The 11197-nt window shown below is 37.9% G+C and overlaps 1 pseudogene; it reads right to left on the minus strand.

The window, feature by feature from the left end:
* Positions 1-4811: 4811 nt before the first annotated feature.
* On the minus strand, positions 4812-9432 carry LOC124371043 (annotated as a pseudogene).
* Between the last annotated feature and the right edge of the window lie 1765 nt (positions 9433-11197).

Raw genomic sequence — 11197 nt, forward strand, 5'->3', positions numbered from 1 at the left:
TACTGAGGAGACATGCTTTGTACTTGATCTGTACCATAAGCACACTGGAAGCAGAAGAAATATTGAAGACTTAGTTTTAGGACCTGCTTACAAGTCTAAGTTAGCAATAACAACTTTAAAATATAAAGATCTTTTATCTTTGTGCAATGGTATGCAAATTCCAGTAATGTACCAACATTCTTTTAGAAAACTAAAACATAGCAAGACCACCACAAGTGTAGAAAGTGATTGTGAATAGAGTTGTATTTATGAATACTAAATATTGTGTATTTTTTGTATTTCAATTTAAAACAATTTTATGTTTCTATAAGGTTTAAATATAGTTGGAAGTAGTAATTTGAGCTGTTTTAAAGCATAAAAACTACTGTATTCTGCATTTTGTATGTAATATAAATCACAATTTGTTTCTTAATAGTAAAAAAAATGATAGCTTTATATAGTTTTAATCATGAAAATGTTTCTTTAATAAATAAAATTAACTGTTTTTTCTACAACAGTAACTTTTACTCATTGTGTTACCCGAGTCAAAACAGTGAAGATGAAATTTCTTCCATATAAGAACATCTTAACTCAAGATACGATGTTCTTATTTGGTAAACTGTGAGTAGAAGATAAAATTTCTTCCATATAAGAACATCTTAACTCAAGATACGATGTTCTTATTTGGAAAACTGTGAGTAAAAAAATCGTAACTCAGTAAACAATCTAAATAATAAAAATTCTTCATGCACAATACTACTAAAATGTGTGTCATCATAAGTGTATTTATCAATATAAAATTCATTACTTTAGAGAGAATAGTCTGGGCTCAGGGATTTTCTATAACTTTCAAACTGCTCTCCCGAAAAATTGTAGATTTAGAGATACGATGTTCTTATTCGGAGGCGTCGATATAATCAACGAACAGCAAAACCTATACATAGAGACTTGAAATTCAGTAAATAGATTGTTCCTTGGTCCTAAGATATGCACAGTTTTGCGATATTCCATCAGAGCTCCAGAACGAGTTTTTTCTTTTGAATACCTGAGGCCAAAGGCCTCGGGTAAGTAAACTTATTTGTACAATGTAGGAAGTAAACACTTTATTAAAATGAAATTAATCTTTTAAGGACAATAAATTTTAAGATGAGTTTTATTATAACAGCATATTGTATCTTGTAGGTAAGACGAATCCATGGTAAAAAAGGCCTGAAAACGACGGTGTTCAACCACTGAAATTGCTGACCAAGTGACAGATTTCCATTCACTGAAACTTAAGCTACTTCGAGAGGAGCATGCAGCTAGAATGATGTTGATTGAAAGAGAATTTGCTGAAACTGAACACGTACTCCGTATGGATATACTGCAGAAAATTAGTAATAGTATTACAAACCACACATCTTCAAATGGACCAATACCAATACACTATGAGAATGTGGTTGAAAACACTAGCGGTGATGTTTATTTAAATAATTTAGCATCAATGGAAAATTTATTACTTTGTAAAGATAATTTGTTACCTTTGTAAAATCTCATACAGCTGAACATTTTTTAATTACATATGTAACAATGCTGTAAAAGTTTTGTTTTTGTGTGTGTCCTTTCATAATATGAATTAATAAACTAAATAAACACATTTCAATTACTTTATTGTTATTAAGTCATCCACTTTCCAAAATTGTATGATCACATTTTTTAGTTACAATTCTAAATACAAAGTACTATAAATAAAGTTACTGAGCAAAATAGTTCAAAATGAATGCTCTTCTAACTTGATTTCCGCCTTCTTCAACAACTTCTACCTCATACGGTTCATTTTCCACATCAACCTCATCCGCTTGAAAAACGTCACCTACTTCAATACCAAAGTTGTGCAGCACACTTGCAGCTACTATTATGTTTCCACACTTGAGGAGAGCAAACATTCAAAAGGTGATTTCTCACAAAAAAATTAAAAAGTGAGTTTTTGGCTGATTGTTACTCTCTAAGTTGAATCTCACGAGATTCAATAATTAGTTTCAGTCAAAAATGCTTTCTCCTAATAAAAATAAATGTAGAAAACTGACATCTCAATCAAAAAGTGTTTCCTCCAAAGCCTATGTTCATTCAATTAGTGGTTTCTCCAGTGGACCAATCACAGCTGCTCACTTGTGTCACATGACCAGTTGTCATCTGTTATTATTTCCAGCAGATATTTGAGGTTATAGTGAATGTTTAAAGTCATGTTAGACTGTTTTCATAAGTTTTAAGATTAAGTTAATGTTGTTTTATTACAATTTTGAAAATAATGTAAGAAGTAGTGGATGGTGTGTTAGTGAGCATTGGAAATAGTGGGACACGCAAGAGACAGGCAAGTGGTGGGAAAAGGAAAGAAGCCAAACGTAAGCGGTACTCTGCACCATCAGGTAGTAATGTTTACATCCCATGCAAACACTCCACTAAGACTTTATCATGCTCTGATATTAGACCAAATGATGTAAAGAAACTGCGGGACAAACTTTATAAAGTACCAGAAAAACTTCGCCAAGATTCTATACTTTCTTCATTAGTCGTTACAAAGAACGTTAAACGACGTAGGCCTAACATGCCGAACCAAAACAAGTCTCTTTCAGCAGGCTCACAGCATGCCTTTTCAGCTAATTACTATATACAAAGCAATGAAAAAAGAATTCCTGTTTGCAAGAAAAATTTTCTTGCTATCACCAAAGTAGGGAGAAAAGGGCTAGCCAATTTAGTCGCAAAAGTTTATTCTGGAGAGCCTATTGAGGATAAGCGAGGTGGTGATAAGGAAAAGTAACAGGAGTATCGAAAAGAAAAATAAAGTAAGAGTAGACTACCCGCGAGGATATCCCCGCGTTCTGATTGGTTTGAGAGCAGGTCACGTGATCCAAGATAGCGGCGCCCATGTCGCGGTTTGGCGGGGGAACGGGCGGAAAAAATCACCCGAGGGCGGGAAAAATCCATCATACGCGGGAAAAAATTCCCTCACACTCTTAACTTTGAAAAGAAATTGGCGGGAATCAAAAAAAGGCGGGAACCAAAAAAAGGCGGGGAACCAAAAAAAGTGGCGGGAACTTTGAAAAACCAACTACTAACATAGCAAAAAAAACTTGTTTATTTTAAATAAAACTAATTTAAGATAAAAAGAATGGCATTCTCCCGTGGATGATCACCCGACAGATTGGACAACGTAAGAGCCTATGGGCACATTGTGGGCACCGAGTGTGTCCACAAGGCCTCAAACCCTACCGTCGGCAATCTGTCCATACAGACACAGCAGCGAACGTGCCTAGCCGGGAGCGACGGTTCCTGTTCCTCAGGGTCGATGTCGTCGGGATCCCTTGGGGCCTCTGACTCCATGCTCTCGCCGATGCCGATGAGCAGACCCTCCAACGACGAGCGCACTTCCCTCCAAAGTGCGTACGCTATCACGAGGCTCTGGTCACGGGACGTCTCGTCGAGAAGATGGTCGACGAGCCAGAGTATATCACTGAGCTCGGCCCTCAGGGTAGACATCGCAACCAACGCCCCCACGGTGCACTCCACGGGAGCGTGCGTCTGCGAAACAAAACAAAAAAGGTGTAATAGCCCGCCTCGGCCCAACCCTCTACCTCAACGGGTCGAACCGGCGCTTGTAGAAGGGTAAAATGTCCACCGGTAGTAGTGGTAGTAGTAGTAACTAGTAGTAGTAGTAGTGATACCTTACTTGCTTTTCAGCCTCCTAAAGCTGCATCAGGAGTGGATGTGGCACGGCAGAGGATACGGGAACTAGTGCTGGACCATTTCCTTTAGGTATTTTATTTTCGTTTTTTGCGAGAAAGAGTAATGTACTCATCGTATTGAGGCGGGCTACTACACCTTTTTTTGTTTTGTTTCGCAGACGCACGCTCCCGTGGAGTGCACCGTGGGGGCGTTGGTTGCGATGTCCACCCTGAGGGCCGAGCTCAGGGATATACTCTGGCTCGTCGACCATCTTCTCGACGAGACGTCCCGTGACCAGAGCCTCGTGATAGCGTACGCACTTTGGAGGGAAGTGCGCTCGTCGTTGGAGGGTCTGCTCATCGGCATCGGCGAGAGCATGGAGTCAGAGGCCCCAAGGGATCCCGACGACATCGACCCTGAGGAACAGGAACCGTCGCTCCCGGCTAGGCACGTTCGCTGCTGTGTCTGTATGGACAGATTGCCGACGGTAGGGTTGAGGCCTTGTGGACACACTCGGTGTGCCCACAATGTGCCCATAGGCTCTTACGTTGTCCAATCTGTCGGGTGATCATCCACGGGAGAATGCCATTATTTTTATCTTAAATTAGTTTTATTTAAAATAAACAAGTTTTTTTGCTATGTAGGTAGTTGGTTTTTCAAAGTTCCCGCCACTTTTTTTTTTGTTCCCGCCATTCTTTTTGTTCCCGCCAATTTTTTTCGAGGTTAGGAGTGTGAGGGAATTTTTCCAGCATGTTTCCCGTCCTCGGGGATTTTTCCGCTCGGTCTCGCCAAAACGCGACATGGGCGCCGCCATCTTGGATCATGTGACCTGCTCTCGACCAATAAGAACGCGGGGATATCCTCCAGGGTAGTCTACTAGTAAGAGATATTATTTCTAACTTGAGGGCATGTGAAAGTCACTATGGAAGAAAAAAGTCCAAAATTAAAATGCATTTAACTAGTTTGTTTGAGGCTAACATCTGCTACATGCCTATTGATTATCTAAGGACCATCTATACTAATAAATAAAAAAATCAAGGTTAAATCATGTGTTTGAGTTTCTATAGGTTTTTTTCTGTTTCCTGTAAAATTGCATCAGAGTGAGAAATCACCTTTTGAATGTTTGCTCCTCACTTAACTGGATTGAATCTCATTCCCTTCTCAAGAATTTGAAATCATTTCTTTAAGACTCCAAAAGTTCGTTCTACAATATTACGGGTTAAAATATGTGCACGGTTGTACCTGCTTTCTCCTTGGGTTGTAAGCAGCAATACTGGAGTCATCAGCTTGAGTGACAACGCATATCCACTATCACCAACAAGTAAAACCATCATATAGCCTATACCAGCTTCAAATCTTGCAGCAACAACACTATTGTCCCAAATCCTAGCATCATGGGTCGAACCTGGCCATCGACTTACAACATTCATTATTTTCATATCAGCATCACATATTTGAGCATTAATAGAAAAAAACCTTTCCTATTTCGAAAAATTTCATTATTATCACCTGGTGGGCACAGTATTTTTATATGAGTGCAATCGATTGCTCCTATGGCATTTGGGAAACCACCTACTAATATATAAAAGGCTCGCTTTTTTCACTACATTGCTCTTCAGTGCTGGGCATGGTAATGTATAGCGGTTTCAAGGTAAGCAAACCGTTTATGACATTATTTAAAGCTCTACCAGCTGTTGTTCTATGTACATTTATTAAGTCACCAGCAACTAACTGGTAAGAACCTGTACGAAATATCCTTAAACCACAAAGAAGCTGAAGTTGTGGTGACAATGCAAAGTTCCTGTCTGTATCATGTTCAAGGTAAGGCCCTATCAAATAGAGAAGAGATATGAAAGAATCTTTTAGAAAAACCAAATCGTTCTCGAAATTTAATGTTAGAGTAAATGTCAAAGGGATCTCTATCACGAACAACACGCTCAATTGGCGCATCTAATAAATAGTCTATATAATCAACATAATCCATGTTTAAAAGAAATCAAATTTCACTGAAAATAAAAATGTTTACACAACTTACACCTACAATGATGTAGGAGTATATTTTATCATAGATATCTCCTTAACTTACTAGTTTAGTTTAATACTATACACTGGTGCACACCACAATTAAACTTTCTCTGTAGAGTAACATTAAATACTACACGAGTAAAATAGTTTATAATTTACAGAACTAAATAAGTATAAACAGCAATTAAAGTCACAGTTTCTCTACTCTTTTAGTTATGTTCTACGGGAGTTTGGCTTTCTCCTATTTGGTGCTCGTCACCATTTGAGTGTGAAGGAATTTTCCCCACATATAAGGGTTTTTTTTCCCGCACGTTCCCGCCATACCGCGACATGGGCACCGCCATCTTGGATCACGTGACCTGCTCTCGACCAATCAGAGCGCTGGGTTATCCTCCAGGTTACTCTACTAATAACTATTCATTATTAGTAGGTTAAGTTAGAATACGATTATGTCTAATCTCGGCCCAACCGTTGATCACACGGGAATAAAATGTAACTTATAATGAAATACATAGATGAATATTATTTATTTTATTGCATGGGTTAATTTTGTTTTAGGAGACTCAGTGGCAACATGGTTTCCTCAAAGATGGAGAACACCATCTTGAAGAAAATTCAAGAATATCACCACGCAAAAAACCATTTCCTAACTTTGTTTTGTTTTCTGTATAATAATAGTTGCTATGTAGAATATTAAATATGATATATATGTGGATATATACATTTCCAGCAAAAATATATGAAATTTTTTAACCTCTTTTGCCAACGCTCAGCCAATTAATAAAATATAAACTTATTTTAAAGCTCAAATACATTTTGTATTATTTGGGTAACAGAATTTCTCCATCTTCTAGATATTTGTAGATTCATTTTGTAAGCGTGCATTACCGTTTCTCGCCGCCTCAAGAAGTATATTATACAAAAAAACCATAAGACAGTGCAGTTGAGGGAGAACCTTGAGAGTGACCTTGGAGCGGCCAACGAGAACTGAGCGACGTTACCAAATGTGTTCCCCGCTGTAACCACAAGCCGCGCGAGTCCAGCGTTCTTAAAATACTTAACCGCTACGCTCGAAAGAAATGTTAGAGCTGTCTTAAATTAATTAACTACGTATTACAAAATGTAATTTTACGGTCATTTAAAAAAAGTACATCTCTGTAGCTTATTTCCATGTTGAGTTAAATGGATTGAAATAAATTATTGTATTATATTACTCATATACGTAGAGCGTAGGATTAAAATATAAATATAATAAGTTAATAAGAATTAATTCCGAAATATAAATTAAAAAGAAAACATAAAAATACCGCAAAAACGTTAATTTCCCGTATTTAAAAAAGTTAGATAATGCCATTATCACTTATATATAATAAGGCATTACATGTTTGCATAGTATAATCATGTTATGTTAAATGGATTTTCAATTTGGTAAGAAAGTTACAAATACATCTGAAATATATGTTCTTTTCCATAAATATACTTATTCAGTACATAACGGTGGGAATTGTTACCGCAACGGTTTTGTTACGCACTTCGGTTCTCATAAATTTATAACCAATTGAAAGCATTTTTCCTACCTGGCTATTAGTAGTCTTGAATCTGTGTTATGTAATTCTTTTCACACGTGGGTGATTTAAATATTTAAACTGGCCATAGTTGAAAAATCTTAGGGGGCTAACAGGCACTACAGCGGCCGCGGCCACGGCCACGACAGCGGCCAGCCGCTCGCGGCCAGTTTAACATTAAGAACAATTGGTGAAGTGAATAAAGTTGGAGTACATGCTCTGTAGCAGATGCTCAGGTAGTGAGGAGTAACTCCTTCTAATACGAGTAAGTGCTCTGATTCAATGTGAATAAAAAGTCAATATTGGGCCAGAGGACTTGCTCAGGCAAATGGAGCAAGTGCTCACAGTTCCCTTTCCGTATCTTGTGCTAGGCAGACGTGTTGCAACTTGTCCAGGTATCGAGCAGATAACACTAATATTCAGCGTCCACATTCGCATTGTTGTTTTAGTTGTCTTACGAGTTACAACAAAACAAGTGATGGCTTGTGATAAAGGGAATAACCCACAACTTGAAAACCAGGCTTCATTTATTTCGATTATAAAGGAATATCCAGTTATTTTGGAAAAGAGTAATATACCAAGTATCAAAAACAAAAGAAACAGAGCCATTGAAGAGATTCAAAATCGAATCGATAATGAATTGGGATTGCATCTCGACTCAAGCCAAAATTTGGAAAAAATTCAATAATACGAAGAGGAGAGTGAAGTCAATGGCAGATACTAACAAGACTGGCAACATGAAGGTTATCTTAAAACCATGGGAAGAGGAGTTACTTAATTTTATTGAAGGTGACATCGACAACCCGGCTATTGTACGTTTAAAAGGTAAGTTCAGTTAAAACTGCTAAAAAAATAATTTTGCCTTTTATAACAGTTATTTGATCTTGTTGGCATGATAAATAAACTCTCATTTTTTCTTCATATTGTACTGGTAAACTTTGTGTTAATGTTTTTTAGAACTACGCTTGTAATAAAGAACTTTACGTTATCAGGTGCTGTTTACTGCGGGGACTGAAGAGACTCAGAATGAAAACAGTGTTTCTTTTGACTCTTCGGTGGATTCCACCAACTTTGAAACTTAGCTTGGACAAAACAACTGAGAATCAACAAGAAAAAACGCTGAACAACGTAATGTAACAGGACGAAACGTTAAACAGGCAAAGAAGAAACTTAAATTAATTGAAACTGAGGAAACTAAAGATTTGACCTTGCCTGAGCTACAACATTTGGTGTTACTTAAGCAGCTTGAGTACTTCAAAAAAGCAGAAAAATTGATTGATATACAATTGAAACGAGAACAATCTAAGGAAATCGATCAGCCACAATCAAAAGCACCATCTGAGCGAAACGGAATTTCAACAGAGGAACTACAAACTATGATTGGAACTTCTTATTCAACAACTTACTGTGATGGATTGGAGTGAATCTGTGATACTGTGAATCTCCAATTAGGAGTGCATTGAATTCCATAATTCTGTAAATATCTGAATTTCTCCAAATTCGTGCATCATGCACTGAACCTGGCCAAGAAGCATCTACGCTTGTGAACTCTTCAGCAAAATTACAAGTTGCCTGCACATTTATACTTGGAAACCCCTTTCTATTTATATATTCATCGCTATGATCAGAAGGCTTGCGTATAGGTATTTGAGTGCAGTCAACAGCTCCAATGGCTGAAGGAAATCTGTATTTTTCTTGCCAATTGGCTTTTTGTTGTTCCATTTCTTCTCTTGTAGAAGGAAATTTTATCCATACGTTTTTCTTCAGTAATATAGCTGCCATTACATCTGAAATGGTTTTTGAGACTGTAGTTCTGTCGATACCAACATCTTCGGCAACACCACTCGGAGACCCAGGATCACCAACATATCGAAGAAAAGTACCCATTCTGTCCAAATTGGACAACGCACCACCACGCCTTTCAAAGTTTTCCCCAAGAAAATGATCACTAATCCACTCAAAATTCATTTTATTAAAACGATAAAGAGCTCGATAGTCTTGCTGTAGAGATTCCCGACGCACTCTGTAAAGTTTTACAACACGAAAAGGTAAAAACTCTGCCATCACAAGATTGAACGTCTTTACTTGAGCAAGTTGTATCTACTAATGAGTAGATCGGTAATTTCTGGAGTACCTGCTCACATTTTGGAGCAAGTGCCTAGTTTTATTCACCTAAAAAAGGTGAGTAGATACTCCAAGTCAATTGTTTAGTCGTCAACATGAGAAAGTGCTCCGAAACTGAGCAAGTTCTTTTTATTCACATGAAACCGGAGTACGTACTCATATTTTGGAGGAAAGAGCATTTGCTCAGCTTTATTCACTTCACCCATTGTAACAACACGCACCAAGCGGTTGCGGCCACGACGCGGCCACCTGGCCGCCGCGACCAGAATTTTCTGTCTTGGCCGCCGCGGCCACATGTTTTTTACGCGGCCAATGAAAACACGCAGTTAGATGAGACAACGCGCACTGTCAAGCGACCAGTGCGCGGCCAGATACAGTCGAGGTGAGTCTTGTTTGAGGTTAAGTTTTAGATTTGAAATGGCTGAGGTTGAATTTGATACCGAAAGGTTCATTTTAGCTATTAAAGAAAGGCCATCTTTGTGGAATATGTTATTAGACGATTATAGTGACAAAAACATAAAGAAGAAGATGTGGGAGGAAGTTACTCTTTTGTTTGGGGGCAGTGGGTGCTCCAACACAACTGAAAAAAAATAAACTATGTAAGTAAATTTTTAATTTATTACACATCACTAAAACAACTTAACATTGTGCCTATTCAAATGTAATAATATTAGTTAATTTCCACTGCTCTTGAGTGACATAGAAGTAGTTTTGCGATGAGACTGTCCTTCTCACAGATAGTTCTTTTGCCACGGCACTGCTCCTTCATTGACAAAATATTCAGCTAGGATGTTTCTTGTGTTTGAGTTGTACTGACGATTGCGATGTGTACTTTCAGAGTCATCGTTGTCAGTTGGGAATTTGTACAATGTGTCCACAAACTGTAAACCATCCCTACTTCGTACATAATTGTGCAAAATACAACACGCTTTAACAATGTCTATAGCCAAATCAACATCCACATTCAAAGGCCTGTGAAATATGCGCCATTTATTGGCTAGTATGCCAAACGTACACTCAACATATCGTCTGGCTCGACAGTGGCGATAATTAAATGTCCTTTTAGTGTCATTGAGCTGTTTTCCAATGAAAGGGCACAACACTCTGTGTGACAATGAGAAGGCGTCGTCGGCAAGAAACACAAAAGGGATGGGTGTAGACGACGAACTTGAAATCGCTCTGTCCTCTGGGAGATCAATGGTATCAGCAAGTATTCTTTGGTGTAATGCAGATTGTTGGAATATTGTAGAGTCTCCACACTTTCCATAAGAGCCAACATCTATAAAAACAAATTTATAGTCAGCATCTGTCACTGCCATAAGGACGATGGAAAAGTAATGTTTGTAGTTGAAATACAATGATGCACTATTTGGGGGTTTCACAATCCTTATATGCTTTCCATCAACCGCGCCTAAACAATTTGGAAAGTTTGCTCGGTTTTCAAATTCTGAAGCAATTCTCAACCAGTCATCTTTGTAAGGTTCGGGTAGGCATTCATTTTTGAGAACATTCCATAACGCTGAGCAAACTCTTGCAACAATCTCTTTTGTGGTAGTAGCTCCAAGTCGATAGGAATGGTGCAAGTCCACAAATGAATTTCCAGTGGCGAGATACCTTGAAAAAAATACATATACAGTTATTTTATGTAAAAATCAATGCTACAAAATGTGGCAATAAAAAAATATTGAACACCTACGTGTTGATCTCTGCTTGGTAATGTTTAATTTCAAATTTCGCAATGGATTAAATTGAAAGCACCAGCTGCTTTGGCCCCCACTTCTAAATGGTTAATTTACAAAATT

This window comes from Homalodisca vitripennis, unplaced genomic scaffold (assembly GCF_021130785.1).
Source record: "Homalodisca vitripennis isolate AUS2020 unplaced genomic scaffold, UT_GWSS_2.1 ScUCBcl_884;HRSCAF=3788, whole genome shotgun sequence".
Classification (NCBI taxonomy): Eukaryota; Metazoa; Arthropoda; class Insecta; order Hemiptera; family Cicadellidae; genus Homalodisca; species Homalodisca vitripennis.